The sequence below is a fragment of the Orcinus orca genome, chromosome 5, assembly GCF_937001465.1.
Source record: "Orcinus orca chromosome 5, mOrcOrc1.1, whole genome shotgun sequence".
NCBI lineage: Eukaryota > Metazoa > Chordata > Mammalia > Artiodactyla > Delphinidae > Orcinus > Orcinus orca.
Genome location: NC_064563.1, coordinates 61608710 through 61626702, shown reverse-complemented (window position 1 = coordinate 61626702; position 17993 = coordinate 61608710). Strand labels below are relative to the sequence as shown.

The window sequence follows — 17993 nt, the reverse complement described above, 5'->3', positions numbered from 1 at the left end:
AAAACAGAAGCCTAATTATGCACCTGATTGCCTCCATGAAAATTTAACCAATGTGAGATCAATGAAGAGAACAGCCCAATAAGGAAGCATGGCCTACTACAAAGAAATGCAAAATATGGAGCAGTTCTTGAAATGTTACTCCAATTTCCTGGTAAGCAAAAATTTTAGCTCCCATGGAAGATGAAAAGAAAAGGTCCTGAAAGCTTAATCTCTTAGAAGTCAAAGTTTATAACCAAACTTATTACTGATGATAACCAAAAAGTAGGCCTCACAGTCCTTTCTAATTCCCCTTTACAAATGAGACTCATGTCCCATATATTTCAGAAAGAAAGTCTATTTATTACTATTTATTACTTGGAGTTATATAGATGATGCTAACTACACACTGTTCCTTTCTTGATTGATGGGTTCATTTAAAAAAGTATAAAAGGGATCTACTTTCCAACTTAAAGTCAGTATCAAAATTAATTCTCCCCTCTTTTTCTTTCCAAAGTCTGGGGCTTCACAAAACATAACTTCACTCTTTTTTACACTAATGAAGCTAACACCTATCCGGGACTTGGATGTACTCCTTTGAAGAGACAAAAGAGTACATCATCCAGGGCCCATCTAGATAAATTCATTAAAGAGTTTAAGAATATCTTCAGTAAACATCTTAATTAAATTAAAACATCTAGAAAAAGGTAACACTAGCAATGTGTCTTCTAGCTCACTTGACTTGATTCTTTTAAAGACCTGTAATAAGCTGAAGGCAAGATGTTTCCGTAAGTCATCAGGAATGAGAACTTCTCTTCCTGAAGTTTACAAATGGCTTTTCCTCTTTTATTTTTGTTTCTTTCTGGTTTAGCATAATGCCCTCATAAGCCTTTCCATGGCTTTGAATATCTCAACAGTCATCTTTCAAGTTCTCCTGCTACTATGGGTGAGGGCAGATGAACTTTTGGAAAACATTTGCTTCACACTGTTCTTTGTCTTTTCTTCTCTTTATCAGGAATGAACAGCTACCTTATTTCCTTATGTCAGAGGATGAAGACATAATTTGGTCACTATTGGGACTTCTAGTCAATTACTATTCCTTCTGGTGGCACCTCTCTAGTGTCTAGATGTATTGAAACTTGTCTGCACCCCACTGATTAACCTTATGGTCTTTCCTGACAATGATGAAAAGATGAGTCCTGCATAACAAGTCTTAAGCTATCATTATAAACAAAGTGAAATTTGTGTCAGCTACAGATTTCTCAGTAAAATGAGTTGCTCTATCCTCCTTGTACAGAACAAGTAGTTAGTATCCATAGAGAAAGGAAAAAAACACCCTAAATACCAACACAGTAAATTTTCAGTCTAGTTTGATCCAATAAAGTTGGAGCTAGCAACTCTGACTAGGGGTACTAGCAGACATAATATATTCACCTAATTGCATCCAGATATATTTCATAGAAAGTCTCTTTACTTTGGTAGTATTATTTTCATTTTTTACCAACTTAACATTCCAAATTTTATAGATTGTACTATCTGTCACAAGGCCAAACTTATCTAGGAGAGAGAATGAGGGGCCAATCATAAAGCTTCATTATGGTCTACAGTTTCCAATGGATTTCTCTACTTCCTGAGTTTTATGCAGTGTCATTAAACTTAAGCTATAGTGTCTGTAATTATTATTACATACTACCACACACAAATAATGAACAAAGCATATATTTATATATCATTGCTGTAACTGGCTGCTGCAAGGACAATATTTTCAAAATTGAATGACAAGGTCTGGAATGTGCTGCAATGATCATGGTGGTGATTCTGGGAATACTCACAGGCTAAGAAGAAAGTACAACTGGACTCCACCAATTTCCTTTATGGCAGGAAAACAGCCTGCTGGTGAGTCAAATAAAAACATTAACTTAAAAATATGGAGTACTTCTTGAATGTGTGTATCAGCCTTACACAGGGACCATGCTAGTCTTCTGCTGTCATTCTAATTTTAGTATATTTTCTGTGGAAACAGGTACTATCCAATGAACTTTTACTAAAAATACTAGAAGGGCCTTACCTTTAGCTTCATTCATCCTAAGGCATAGTCCCCAATGGCTGTATTACAAAATTAAGCATCAGTATAATACAGTGTCATGAAAATATATTTTAGTTTTTAATTTAGATTAGACTGGGGAAATCTGGCCGAAGATGTACTGCATAACCTTGGTTATCATATCAATACATAGGTCCCTGACATTTTTGTCTAGTTATTTATCTGTCCTTGCTATTAACCTTTAGTCCCAATATCACAATCTCACCCTTTTCCTTGAACTGGTTACCTTTCTTAGAGGCCATTATAGTAATCTCTTCAAGTATTCTTTCTTTTATGTCATATCTATTGATATATTACTGGCATTCTACGAATAGATACAAAGCATAGAATGCATAGGGCACTCACATTTTACTTCATTAAATTTCACTTAAGATGATCATATAATGTCTATTTTTAATATGCTTATTTCACATGCCAAATTTATTGGCCAAAACAAGCAGTCCCTAGTTTTACTGAACTTAATCAAATAAACCTATAGAGAGCTACTTGAAAATATGTTCCATTTTCTTCAAACTATACTCTAATAAATGTAATAAATGTAATACTGTATTATTTGTTCAATGAGTGCCACCCAAGTCTATCTACAGGTAACAATACAGTTCAAGAGGGATGCTACAACACTGGATGAAAGACATGAAATACAGTAGAAACTTGATTTAAAAATTTTGCTTTTTCAACGATAAAGACCAAACAGTAATATTATATTCTGATGTAACTCCTTGCCATCTGCTCCATTTTCTGGCAATAACAGAATACTTTAGTATTATACTAGTAATAGTGAAAAACTCCCCTGCAAGCAATTATTGACCATATTTAATAGTGATTTATCATACTTCAGTATTTGATATCTGGTAAAAAGGGCTACTTCACTAAAGCAAAATTTGGAGTAATACAGGATAGCTGTCTGGCAAGCAAAGGAATGCAGATGTCCCAGAAGTGCAATCAGAGAGAGGGTAGCTTAACCGCAGCACAAACATCACCTAGTCAAGATGTGAAGAGAAGCAGTCCTACGAATGATAACAAAAACAATGTGTAGTCATGTAAGCATAGGTATTTTTTTAAAAACTCAATTTTTTAGCCAACACAATATGGGTAAGATACTTTAGAATCCATTTAATGATGGAAGAGAAATATTAGTAGATGGGTTTCACTTTGCCTTTTCAAACACTATTCATGTAGACTTGATATAGTACAATGTACCAAGTATCTGGGAAATCATGGTTACTATACCTTAACATGAGAGCAATGAGAATGACAAACTGAAATGGGTGTAACTGTGTATAAACAGCAAAATAAGTGATCAGTAAGTAGAATATTTCCATTTTATCCACTGCTGCTTAATATGTCATCAGTTGATCACCTAAGGCATAAAGTTAAACAATAAATTACCTTATAATTCAATAAGTTAAAGTGCTTCTTTAATACGTATCAACTGAAACTTTAAAACTGGTTACTGAATGTAAGTCATTAAATTATTATCCCAACAACTGCTTCACATATTATGATTCATTAGTTAATTTTGCTGAAATTAAAATAAATGCACAGAGGGAGCCATAAGAAAGTTTGAAAAAGGAAACTTAAAGAGCTAAAATTCTAAACCTTCACTAGGGAGTAGTATCTCAAGAAAGAGAACGATTGCAAAGATTAAAGTGAAGAGATACGGGACAGTTCCTAGGTTGAAGAGAGACACTGTGGGGGACATTAACAGAGACTTTTGTGTATGTGCTCAATAATGGTTATTACAGAAATGGACACATTGGAGAATCCTGATGTGGTGAAAATTCAGCATGAGAGCTTTTATTACGGCACATAAAGAGCACGTTTAAACCTCTATTTCTTAAATTGCAAGATTAAGGTTAAACTAAAACTGGAACATAAACTTTTAACTTATCTAGTCAATACTAATAATCTCTATTATTTGATAGTTGCTTTATGGTCTATGTGATTATAATTTGATACTCTCATACCAATTTTCAGTGATATAAGAAAAGAATGCACAGAAGAAAATAAAGTATCTCCACTGTCTCTACTGGAAGTCAGAAATTTACCTTCTGTCACAAAGTCTTTAAAACAATGAAGTATTTTTTTTAAAAAAGATAAAAGTATGTTCTATTTTTATAGCATAATCAACAAAATCATGATAACTAGCTTATTAGTTTTTATTTTTAATCGACTTTTACATCTCTAGGAATCAGCTAATTAAAGCCTGTGCTTGGTTCCTTTGTTACAAGTGGCCTTACAATACTAGTGTTCTTACCCATCACTAGTCTACTCACAATAGTATCATTAACACTAAGATCCAAATAACAGTGCTGTATTTATGACTGCACTTTAGTTTCCACAAAAGCAAAACTCTGAGAAGAGCATGAGTCATTATCCCCAGGGTAAAAAAAATGTTTCTTTGGTCAGAATATGAAACTTATTACTGAAACTAGTAATTTAGCCTAGAAATTCATTTTCTGAATAAAAGGAACAGAATGTTTCTTTTCTCTATTAGAACACTCCAAAACTAGCACAGCTGTCCATCTGTCTGCTTTTACTACTCCCATATCTGCTGTGTGGTGACAGAAAAGCAACCTTTACTCTAGCTATTTTCAATACTGTTCTTTTGTTCTTCTGTCCTGTCAGGATGTCATTTTCCCAGGACAAAATACAGACACATACACACATGTGTTCACTCACACATTCTCTACTTCTCTCTCGCTATTCAAGCATCTATTGCAAAGTCACTACAATACAGTATACATAGAGAACATTCTAAAAGTGTATATTTCTACAATGGTAAATGTCAAAAAGTTCTCAGGTTCATATGTTATATCTCATGTTAAAATACCTTCAAAATTAAAAACTTAAAATTACAAAGGTAAGGAACTATTAATATTATAAATGATTTAAAGTTTTTCCCCAAAGTTTCCTCAATAAAAAGTCAAAGTAATCTTTCTGTGGTATTTTTCTGGACTCCTTTAATTGTTTCTTTTGTTGGTACCTCTTACTCTGCTTATTACTCAAATGTGCGGATTTTTCATGACATCACCACTCTCTCAATCTCCAAGGTTAGAACCTTTGGAATTCTCAACTCCTCTTGCATGACGTCACTTCCATCCACTAAACTGCCCTCAAATTCATCTTTTTTTTTTTTTGGCCATCTTCTCTATCACTATTAGGCCTTAAAGAGTTCTCACATGGAACAATGACTTGTTTATAATTCAATGAGCATTCATTAAGCAATTGCTTTCTATAAGATGAAATGAAAAGGATTTCTGACAGGTACAGAGGGCACAGCAGGTTAAGTGGGCAGTATAAACTAAGGCAAAAAGCCCTGAAAACATACACTATTTAATTTTTCCGCTTCCCAATTCATTATCCACAGTGTCACTAGAAGTGGCTACCTAAAACACACATCTAATTATACCATTACTCAATTAAAATAATATGATGAATCTCTAGTATCTACAAAACAGCTCAAACTCAAAGCCTCATGAACCATTACAACAATGGTCTGCCTTTACTGTCCCCCTCCTGACCCACACTCCAAACTCTAATCCTATTGGATCAATCTTTTCTCTTCAGTCTTCTTTGCATTTGTAAATAGGGTCCATGATCTTTCTTCAATCTCCATTCCTATTCATTGCCATTTCAATCATTCTTTAAATTCAACCCAAATGCCTTCCCTCTAGTCCCTCACAGTATCATTAAACTTGACTTTCAATTCCAGATGAACTTTAGAATCATTTTGTTAAGTTCAAAAACAGCTCAAAGCAAAACCTGGTCATATTTTGATTAAGAACACCTGATTTATGCTGAGATAGAACTGACATGTTTACAAAATAATCTTCCTATTCAAGTATGTATTTCCACATCTATTTTTCAATGTTCCTCAGTAGTTATTTTAAAATTGAATTATAATTAACATACGATGAACTGCTTATATCGTAAATGTTGTTTGATGATTTTTAATAGCTTTTTACACCTGTGTAACCACCACACAAGACACAGAACATTTCTATTACCCCAGAATGTCCCCTCATGCTCTTTTCCAGTTAACTTCTCTCTATGCCCCAATCACATTTTGATTTCTGTAACTATAGATTAGTATTTCTGGTTCTTGACTTCATGTAAATCAAATCACACAGTATATACTCTTTTGTACTTGGCTTCTTTTCCTTCATTATTTTTGAGATTTATCCATGTTGTTAATGTATCACTAATCAGTTCCTTTAAATCACCAAGTAGCATTCCAAAATATACTACAACTTGTTTATCTATTCTCCAGTTGTTGGAGCTATTCCCAGTTTTGGCTATGGACGTTCTTACATCAGTTTTTATTGTTTTTGTTTTAGTGTTTTTGTTTGGTGAATACTTAGGAGTGAAATGCTGGGTTCTACAGAGTATAGACTGACTGCTTATCCTTAAAAAGTTCTGCTTGCAAAGCTAGCCCTTGGTTAGTGTCTGGGAATTTGGATGTTGGATACTGGGAGGATTTCCACCCCCTAACTGATAAGAGTGGCTCACTGTACCTGAACTGTTCATTGGAAACAATATGGTTTACTTCTAATGCCTGCTTTCCTTCTGAAATTTGGGTATGTGCTGGGCAGAGGGATCAGCCTCTAAAGCTATACTTGTGCAGCACTGAATCTCTAACAAGCTTTCCTGATTGGCTACATTTCACATGTTGTCACAACTCCTTGCTGGGGAAATTAAATGTACCTTGCGTGACTATACTGGGAGAGGACCCTTGGAAGCTTGCACCTGGTCTCCCCTGGGTTTCTCCCAACGAACCTTTTCCGTTTGCTGATTGAGCTTTGTATCCTTTGCTGTAATAAATCACAGCAATGAGTATGACTACATGCTGAGTCCTGTGAGTCCTCCTAGCAAACCATCAAACCTGGTTTTAGTAAACTGACACATAAGGTAAATGTTATGTTTAACTTTATAAGAAACTGTCTACTAGTTCTCCAAAGTGGTTGATCATTTTGTATTCCCATCAGCAATAAAACAGAGTTCCAGCTGGCCTATATCCTCATAACTATTTAGTGGTATCACTTTTTAATTTTAACTATTCTACTGGGTAGGTAGTGATAGCTCTACAAATTAAAACACTATTGTTTTAATTTGCATTTACTAATGACTAATGATGTTGAAAATCTTTTCATGTGTTATTAGCCATTTGTATATCTTCTGTGAAATGTCTATTTGTGTCTTTTACCCATTTTTATTTAGTAGTTGATTTTTTTTTTTTTTGCGGTATGCGGGCCTCTCACTGTTGTGGCCTCTCCTGTTGCAGAGCACAGGCTCTGGACGCATAGGCTCAGCGGCCATGGCTCACGGGCCTAGCCGCTCCGCAGCATGTGGGATCTTCCCAGACCGGGCACGAACCCGTGTCCCCTGCATCGGCAGGTGGACTCTCAACCACTGAGCCACCAGGGAAGCCCCATATAGTTGATTTTTTTAAATGTTGATTTCAGGTTCTTTATATATTCTGGAAATAAGTTTTTTTTTCACTTGTAAGTACTAAGAATATTTTTTTCAATTCTGTGGCATGTCTACTCATCCTCCTGTTGTCTTTTGATGAGCAAAAAATGTTAACTTTGATAGTCCTATTTATCTAATTTTCTTTTATGATTAGTGCTTTTCGTATTCTGTTCAAGAAATTTTTGCCTTCTCAGTAGAATTTTAAAAGATTTCTTTATGTAAGTTCTGTTATGGCTTATTAACAGGTAACGGTTACAGATAACAGATAACTGTTTGCAGATAAGTGATCTTGTTAATTTTGTGAATGGGTTCTTCTTTTCCATTATATAACTGGTTATTGTTCATATAAAGGAAAACTATGGTTTATTTATATATTAATGCTACAATACTGAAAAGTCATACAGAAAAAGATAGAGAAATATGACTAAAAAGTCAAAGATTTTTTGGCAAAAGTACCATAAACCAAATTGTAAGACCATGGGCAAACTGGGAAGATATATTTGCAACATATATGACAAAGGGCTAATTTTTTTTTTTGTAATTTACAAATAGCTCAGACAGGGGAATAAAAAATGGTAAGTCAAGTAAGGAATATTAAATTTAACTGTCTATAGATAATAAGCAAGCCAATTCTCACAGAACCTCAGAAAGGTTCAGGACCAGGGAGGGGAGGAGTCAAGATGGCAGTGTGGAAAGATGCAGAGTTCACATCTCCCGACAACTAGGGCACCTGCTGGATGCTGGTGGGTGACCCCGACGCCCAAGGAGATAGGAAGAACCCCCAAGCAAACCACCCCATGCGGCTTGTGGGATCTTGGTTCACAAGCCAGTGGTCAGGCCGAAGCTCCTGCAGTGGGAGCTCTGAGTCTGAACCACTGGACTAACAGAGAACCTCAGACCCCAGGGAATAGTCATCATCTCAGCACCAAGACCCAGCTCTACCCAACAGCCTACAAACTGCAGTGTTGGAAGCCTCAGGCCAAACAACCAGTAAGACAGGAACACAATCGCACTCATTAAAAAAAGGGAAAAAAAAAATGAGATGGCAAAAAAATATGTCACAGATGAAGGAGCAGGGTAAAAACCTACAAGACCAAATAAATGAAGAGGAAATAGGCAATCTACCTGAAAAATAATTTAGAGTAATGAGAGTAAAGATGATCCAGAATCTCAGAAATAGAATGGAGGCATGGATTGAGAAAATACAAAAAATGTTTAACAAAGATCTAGAAGAACTAAAGAACAAAGAGACAGAGATGAACAGTACAATAACTGAAATGAAAACTACTCTAGAAGGAATCAGTGACATAATTAATGAGGCAGAAGAATGAATAAGTGAGCTGGAAGACAAAATGGTGGAAATAACTGTAAAAGAGCAGAATAAAGAAAAAAGAATGAAAAGAATTGAAGACAATCTCAGAGACCTATGGGACAACACTAAACGCACCAACATTCGAATTACAGGGGTCCCGGAAGCAGAAGAGAAACAGAAGGGGTCTAAGAAAATATTTGAAGAGATTATAGTGGAAAACTTTTCTAACACAGGAAAGGAAAGAGTCATCCAAGTCCAGGAAGCATAGAGAGTCCCATACAGGATAAACCCTAGGAGAAACACACAAAGACACATATTAACCAAACTAACAAAAATTAAATTCCAAGAAAAAATATTAAAAGCAGCAAGGGAAAAGCAAAAAATAACATACAAAGGAAGCCCCATAAGGTTATCAACTGATTTTTCAGCAGAAACTCTGCAGGCCAGAAGGGAGTGGCAGGATATACTTAAAGTGATGAAAGAGAAAAACCTACAACCAAGATTACTCTACCTAGCAAGGAGCTCATTCAGATTTGAAGGAGAAATCAAAAGCTTTTCAGACAAACAAAAGTGATGAGAATTCAGTTCCACCAAATCAGCTTTACAACAAATGCTAAAGAAACTTCTCTAGATGAGAAACACAAGAGAAGAAAAAGACCCACAAAAACAAAACAAAAACAATTAAGAAAATGGTAATAGGAACATACATGTCGATAATAACCTTGAATGGAAATGGATTAAATGCCACAACCAAAAGACACAGACTGCGGGAATGGATACAAAAACAAGACCCATATATATGCTGTCTACAAGAGACCCATGTCAGACCTAGGGATGCATACAGACTGAAATGAAGGGATGGAAAAAGATATTCCATGCAAATGGAAATCAAAAGAGAGCTAGAGTAGCAATAGTCATATCAGATAAAATAGACTTTCAAATAAAGACTGTTACAAAAGATAAGGAAGGACACTACATAATGATCAAGGCATCAATACAAGAAGAAGATATAACAATTACAAATGTTTATGCACCCAACATAGGAGCACCTCAATACATAAGGCAAATGCTAACAAACATGAAAGGGGAAATTGACAGTAACACAATCAGAGTAGGGGACTTTAACACCCCACTTACACCAATGGACAGATCATCCAAACAGAAAATAAATAAGGAAACACAAGCTTTAAATGACACAATAGACCAGATAGATTTAATTGATATTTATAGAACATTCCACCTGAAAGTGGCAGAATACACTTTCTTCTCAAGTGCACATGGAACATTCTCCAGGATAGATCACATCTTGGGTCACAAATCAAGCCTCGGAAAATTTAAGAAAATTGGAATTGTATCAAGCATCTTTTCTGACCACAACGTTATGAGACTGGAAATCAATTACAGGAAAAAAAACTGTAAAAAAGACAAATACATGGAGGTTAAACAGTGTGCTACTAAATAACCAAGAGATCACTGAAGAAATCAAAGAAATTAAAAAATACATAGAAACAAATGACAAGGAAAACACAATGACCTAAAACATGTGATGCAGCAAAAGCAGTTCTAAGAGGGAAGTTTACAGCAATCAATCTCACATCAAGAAACAAGAAAAATCTCAAATAAACAATTTAACCCTACACCTAAAGCAACCAGAGAAAGAAGAAGAAAACCCAAAGTCAGTAGAAGGAAAAATATCATAAAGATCAGAGCAGAAATAAATGCAATAGTAATGAAGAAACAATAGCAAAGGTCAATAAAACTAAAAGCTGGTTTCTTGAGAAGATAAACAAAACTGGTAAACCCTTATCCAGACTCATCAAGAAAAAAAGGGAGAGGACGCAAATCAAGAAAATTAGAAATAAAAAAGGAGGAATCACAACTGACACCGCAGAAATACAAAGGATTATAAGAAACTACCAAAAACAACTATATGCCAATAAAATGGACAACCATGAAGAAAAGGACAAATCTTGGAAAGTTACAATTTTCCAAGACTGAACCAGGAAGAAGTAGAAAATATAAACAGACCTATCACAAGTAATGAAATTGAAACTGTAATTTAAAATCTTCCCAACAAACAGAAGTCCAGGACCAGATGGCTTCACAGGCAAATTCTACCAACCATTCTGAGAAGAGCTAACACCCATCCTTCTCAAACTCTTCCAAAAAACTGCAGAGGAAGGAACACTCCCAAATTCATTCTATGAAGCCACCATCACCCTGATACCAAAACCAGAAAAAAATATCACAAAAAAGAAAATTATAGACCAATATCACTGATGAACATAGATGCAAAATTCCTAAACAAAATACTAGCAAACAGAATCCAACAGCATATTAAAAGGATCATATAGCATGATCAAGTGGGATTTCTCCCAGGGGTGCAAGGATTCTTCATGATACGCAAATCAATCAATGTGATACACCACATCAACAAATTAAGGAATAGAAACCATATATGATTATCTCAATAGACACAGGAAAAGTTTTTGACAAAATTCAACACCCATTTATGATAAAAACTCTCCAGAAATTGTGCATAGAGGGAACCTACCTCAACATAATAAAGGCCATATATGACAAACCCACCGCAAACATCATACTCAATGGTGAAAAACTGAAAGCATTTCCACTAAAATCAGGAACAAGACAAGGATGTCCACTCTCGCCACTCTTATTCAACATATTTCTGGGAAGTCTTAGCCATGGCAATCAGAGAAAAAAAAAAATAAAAGGAATACAAATTAGAAAAGAAGAAGTAAAACTGTCCTGTTTGCAGATGACATGATACTATACATAGAAATTCCTAAAGATGCCACCAGAAAACTACTAGATCTAATCAATGAATTTGGTAAGGTTGCAAGATTCAAAATTAATCCCAGGAATCTCTGGCATTCCTATACCCTAACAACAAAAGATCAGAAACAGAAATTAAGGTAACAATCCCATTTACCATCACAACAAAAAGAATAAAATACCTAGGAATAAACCTACCTAAGGAGGTGGAAGACTTGTACTCAGAAAACTATAAAACACTGATGAAAGTAAGCAAAGATGATATAAACAGGTGGAGAAATATACCATGTTACTGGATTGGAAGAATCAATACTGTGAAAATGACTATACTACCCAAAGCAATCTACAGATTCAATACAATCCCTATCAAGCTACCAATGACATTCTTCACAGAATTAGAACAAAATATTTCACAATTCGTATGGAAACACAAAAGACCCCGAATAGCCAAAGCAATCTTGAGAAAGAAAAACGGAGCTGGAGGAATCAGGCTCCCCAACTTCAAACTATACTAAAAAGCTACAGTAATCAAGACAGTATGGTACTGGCACAAAAACAGAAATACAGATCAATGGTACAGGATAGAAAACCCAGAGATAAACCCACACACATATGGTGATGTAATTTATGACAAAGGAGGCAAGGACATACAATGGAGAACAGACAGCCTCTTCAATAAGTGGTGCTGGGAAAACTGGACAGCTACATGTAAAAGAATGAAATTAGAAGACTCTCTAACACCATAAACAAAAATCAACTCAAAATGGATTAAAGACCTAAATGTAAGACCAGATACTGTAAAACTCTTAGAGGAAAAACACTCTTTGACATAAACCACAGCAAGATCTTTTTTGACCCACCTCCTAGAGTACTGGAAATAAAACAAAAGAAACAAATGGGACCTAATTAAACTTCAAAGCTTTGGCACAGCAAAGGAAACCATAAACAAGACGAAAAGACAACCCTCAGAATGGGAGAAAATATTTGCAAATGAAACAATGGACAAAGGATTAATCTCCAAAATATATAAACAGCTCATGGAGCTCAATATAAAAAAAACAAACAATTCAATTAAGAAATGGGCAGAAGACCTAAATAGACATTTCACCGAGGAAGCCATACAGATGGCCAAGAGGCACATGAAAAGATGCTCAACATCACTAATTATTAGAGAACTGCAAATCAAAACTACAATAAGTTATCACCTCACACTGGTCAGAATGGCCATTATCAAAATATCTACAAACAATAAATGCTGGAAAGCATGTGGGGAAAAGGGAACCCTCTTGCACTGCTGGTGGGAATGTAAATTGATATAGCCACTAAGGAGAACAGTGTGGAGGTTCCTTAAAAAACTAAAAATAGAACTACCATACGACCCAGCAATCCCACTCCTGGGCATATATCCCGAGAAAACCATAATTCAAAAGGAGTCATGTACCACAATGCTCACTGCAGCTCTATTTACAATAGCCAGGACATGGAAGCAACCTAAGTGTCCATCGACAGAGGAATGGATAAAGAAGATGTGGCACATATATACAATGGAATATTACTCATCCATGAAAAGAAACAAAACTGAGTTATTTGTAGTGAGATGGATGGACCCAGAGACTGTCACACAGAGTGAAGTAAGTCAGAAAGAGGAAAACAAGTAATGTATGCTAACACAAATATATGGAATTAAAAAAAGAAAAAGGTACTGATGAACCTAGTGGCAGGGCAGGAATAAAGATGTAGACATAGATAATGGACTTGAGGACACGGGGTGGGAGGGGGAAGCTGGAGTGAAATGAGAGTAGCATTGACATATATACACTACTGAATGTAAAACAGTTAGCTAGTGCGAAGCAGCAGCATAGCACAGAGAGATCAGCTTGGTGCTTTGTGATGACCTAGAAGGATGGGATAAGGAGGGTGGGAGGGAGGCTCAAGAGGGAGGGGATATGTGCATATATGTATGCATATGGCTGATTCACTTTGTTGTACAACAGAAACTAACACAGTACTGTGAGGCAATTATACTCCAATAAAGATCTATTAAAAAAAGAAAGAAAGAAAGGTTCAGGACAAGGAAATACCTGGAACTATTAGAACTTCAGGTCTCCAACTCCTCTTAGTGTAGTCAATGGCTTCCCAATCCTTCGGAAATCAGAAGGCATAGTTTCTGGAAAAACTAAACCCCAAAGTCTTTGGACTTAAATAGACACAGAAATAGCTAAGGGTAAAGTTGTGACTAAAACCAGAGGATTATTTGAAAGTCTAATGAGATTCAAAGCCCCTTTCTTCAGTAAATCTCTAGAACATATAAGTAGCCCCACATAAGAGATGGTAGATTTTTCTCCAGAAAAGAAGCCAAAACTGACTAACATAGAGTAAGATCATGACATTTAAGGATTTCCTACAGCACAGTCCACTAACAGACAAGAGCTCTGCCCTCAAAGTCAGAGCTTTTTATCAGCTTTTAATACTTTTTAAATATGAATGACAGCCAAGGATCTTTATGCTTTTGAGGAAGCCTCCAATATTAAAGACAGAGACCAAAACAAAACAGGAGTGCTGAGAAACAAAGAGAATGATGGGACAGAAGAAAATGTCAAAGAAACTAATTAAAATATTCTCAGATAAGAGAAGATATTGCATCATTAACCAGAAGAGGAACCAGTAAGAAAAAAAGAATCAGAGAATAAGAGCTGAAAAAAAAATTCAATAAAAGTTTAAAGTCAAGGCAATTTTCCAGAAGGCAGAATAAAAAGAAAGAGATGAGTAATAGGGGGGAAAGGTAAAAAACTAGAAAGAGCAATTCAGGAAGTCTAATATCTGACTTGTAGGAATTCCAGAAACAACAATGAAAACAGAAGAGAGAAAATATCAAAAAAGAAAGGCAAGAAAATGTCCAAGAACTGAAAGATGTAAGTCTGCAGAAAGCAAGGACCTACTGAGTGCATAGCACAATAAAGGAAGAGACCCACACCAAGATACAGTGCCATAAAATTTCAGAACACCAGGCCTGAAGGGAAGATAATAATAACTTCTAAAGACACCCCCCCACCCCCCCAACCCCCCACACAAGCCAAATAAAAGATCAGGAGCCAGAATGGCACTAGATCATGCAATAGCAAAACGGGAAGCCAGAATATATTACAGCAGCAATACTTTAAACATTCTGAGTAAAAATGATTTTCAATCTAGAATTCTACACTCACCAAAAGTATCCACATAACTACAGGAGTAGACTATGACATATTCAGGTATGTAAAATCTCAAACAATTTACCCCTCAGTTATCCCTTTTCAGGAAGCCACTAGAGAGTATGGTCTTGTAAATGAGAGGGTACACCATGAAGGTATGGGACATGGGAAATCAAGCCTCCAACACAGGAAGCAGGGGTAGGGAATTTCCAGGATAAGAGCAAAGAGAAGTCATAAGACAACAGCTGTGAAACAGACCTAAAGGGCAGTGAAGATTAAATCAGAAAAATTGAAGGCTCTAGGAAGGTATCTTAGGAAAATAACCAAACTAATTATCCTACAGGTGAAAGTTATTATTACAAAGATGGTTTGAAGCCTCTGGGAAGACAGACTCAGATGCAACCTTAACTAAGCAAAATTTTAAACTGACGTAATTATTTAATTGAAACAGCAACAACAACAAAAGTTGTACAAGAAAAGACATAATCATATGCGCTGTTTGCTTCACTGTTGAACAATACTTTTATGGTCATAATAATGAAAGCACTAAGTATGGTTAATGAAAGCACTAAGTAATAGTTAAATACATCAGGATGACAAGATAAGGTGAAGGAAGGCATTGAGAGTTAAAATCATGTTATAAGAGGAAATCAATGTATGTTAAATATTGGTGGACCAAGAGACAGGAGTATATATACCCCATTATTATAAGGTGGTAAATAGAAAAAGTAGATAAAATAGTTGAAAATGGTTTTTCTGAAGAATGACATGGGACAAGACAGGTTAGGGGGACAGGACAGGAGAAACGAGGGGTAGTAAACTGCTGTTTTTATTAACTTTTCATAGTATTTTTAAAATACATGATTGTATTATTTTTATTTCAGCTTTATTTGAGGTATAACTTAAAATTCAATTCGAGGAGTCTTGGCAAATGTACACAGTTGCGAAAACTACCACCACAATCAAGTTAAAAACACTTCAATTACTCATCACGAAAAGTTTTCTTACTTTACAGTCCATCTCCACTCCTACCCCAGGTCCTCGGTAACTACTAACCTGGTTTCTGTCACAATAGCTTTGCTTATTCTAGAGATTTATATAAATGGAATCATACAGTATGGAATCTTTTGTGTCTAGCTTCTTTCGCTTAGCATGATTTTTTTTTTATCATTTATGTTTAGGTCTAGGATCCATTTCAAATAAATTTTGGGGTTTAGTGTTAAGAATTTAAAAAATTCCTCCATATGGATATCTAGTCATCCTAGCACCATTTTTTGAAAAGATTATTCCTTCCTCCTTGAATTACCTTGGTGTCTTTGTAAAAAATCAATTACATTAAGCATGGTTCTATTTCTAGACTCTCATTTTCCCCCCATCCATCTATATGTAAATCCTTATGCCGATACTGTACTATATTGACTACTGTAGCTTTACAGCAAGTCCAAAAAGTCAGGTACTGTTAAGTCCTCAGATTTCATACTTAAAAAAAATATTTTTTGGCTGCTTTATGTCCTTGCACTTCCATATAAATTTTGGAACCAGTTTTCAATTTCTATGAAAGACTGACAAGATTTTGATTCAAACTGCATTGACTCTATAGATCAATTTCATAAGAACTTCCATCCTAACAATATTCAGTCTTCCAATTCAAGAACATGATGTAACTCTCAATTAATTTAGATCTTCTTTAATTTCTGTCAGCAAAAATTTGTAGTGCACAGGCTTTGCATATCTTGTTAAATTTATTTCTAAGTAATTACATAATGCTAATGTGGTTTTGTTTTTTAATTTCACTTTTGGATTGTTCGTTACTGGTATATAGGAATATAATTAATCCTTGTTAATTATCTTGTATCCTACAGCCTTGCTAAATTGATGCATTAGTTCTATAATTTTTTTAATGCAGATCCCTTAGAACTTTCTACACACGTGCCAGCTGTGAATAAAACAGTTTTACTTCTTCCTTTCTATTCTGTATTGTCCTTTCGTTTCTTTTTCTTATCGCATCAGCTAGGACCTCTAGCATAATGTTGAATAAAAGTGGTGAGAGCAACATCCTTGCCTTGTTCTTGATCTTAATTGGAAAAACAAAATCATTCACCATGAGGTATGATTTTAGTTGTGTTTTCATAGATATTCTTTATCAAGTTGAAAAAGTTGCCTTCATCCCAGTTTGTGTTTGTGTTTGTGTTTATGTTGAATTTTGTCAAATACTTTTTCTGCATCCACTGAGATGATCATACAATTTTTCAACTTTATCTTATTAGCATTATGTATTACACTGAATTGATTTTTGGAAGTTAAACCAGTCTTTCATTGTTGGGATAAATCCCACATGGCCATGATGTATTATCCTTTTCATATATTGCTAGATTTAATATGCTGATATTTTGTTAAGGATTTCTGTGTCTATGTCTATGAAGAATATTCACTGCTAGTTTTCTTTTCTTGTGATGTCTTTCTTTGGCTTTGGTATCCAGGTAATACTGGCCTCATAAAATGAGTTGTGATGTTCTCCTTACGCCTATATTTTCTGAAAATTTGGGTAGGAATTATATTTTTTCTTTTTTCAGTGTTTGACAGAATTACCAATTACGCCACTGGCCTGAATTTTTTTGTTGTTGGAAGGTTTTTAATTACTAACTGAATTTCCTTATTCTATATAGGTCTATTTAGATTTTCTAGTTCTTCTTGAGTCAGTTTTTGGTCATTTATATTTTTCAGGGAATTTGTCCATTTCACCTAAGTTGTCAAACTGGTTGGTGTAAAGTTGTTCATAATATTCTTTTATTATCTTGTTAAGTATCTATGTATCTGTAATAACATCTTTTCTTTTATTCCTAATATTGTTAATTTACATCTTTTTTCTTAATTGTTCTAGTTAAAGGTTTATCAATTTTACTGAATTTTCTAAGAATGAGATTTTCATCTCATTGGCTTTCTCTGTTTTCCACTTACCTGAGTTCTGCTCTGATCTTTATTATTTCCTTTCTTCTATTTACTTTGGGCTTAACTTACTATTTCTTTTCTAGCTTTTTTTTTTTTTTTTTTTTTTTTTGCGATACTCGGGCCTCTCACTGCTGTGGCCCCTCCCGCCGCGGAGCAACAGGCTCCAGACACGCAAGCCCAGCAGCCAAGGCCC

At 35.2% G+C, this 17993-nt stretch overlaps 1 protein-coding gene and 1 pseudogene across 2 annotated transcripts in view; both read right to left on the bottom strand.

Annotated features, from left to right (window-relative positions):
- Positions 1-17993, bottom strand: part of PIK3CA (phosphatidylinositol-4,5-bisphosphate 3-kinase catalytic subunit alpha) — a 106235-nt gene that overhangs the window by 43431 nt on the left and 44811 nt on the right. The window lies entirely within an intron of this gene.
- LOC117201610 (uncharacterized) lies at positions 1898-1996 on the bottom strand (annotated as a pseudogene).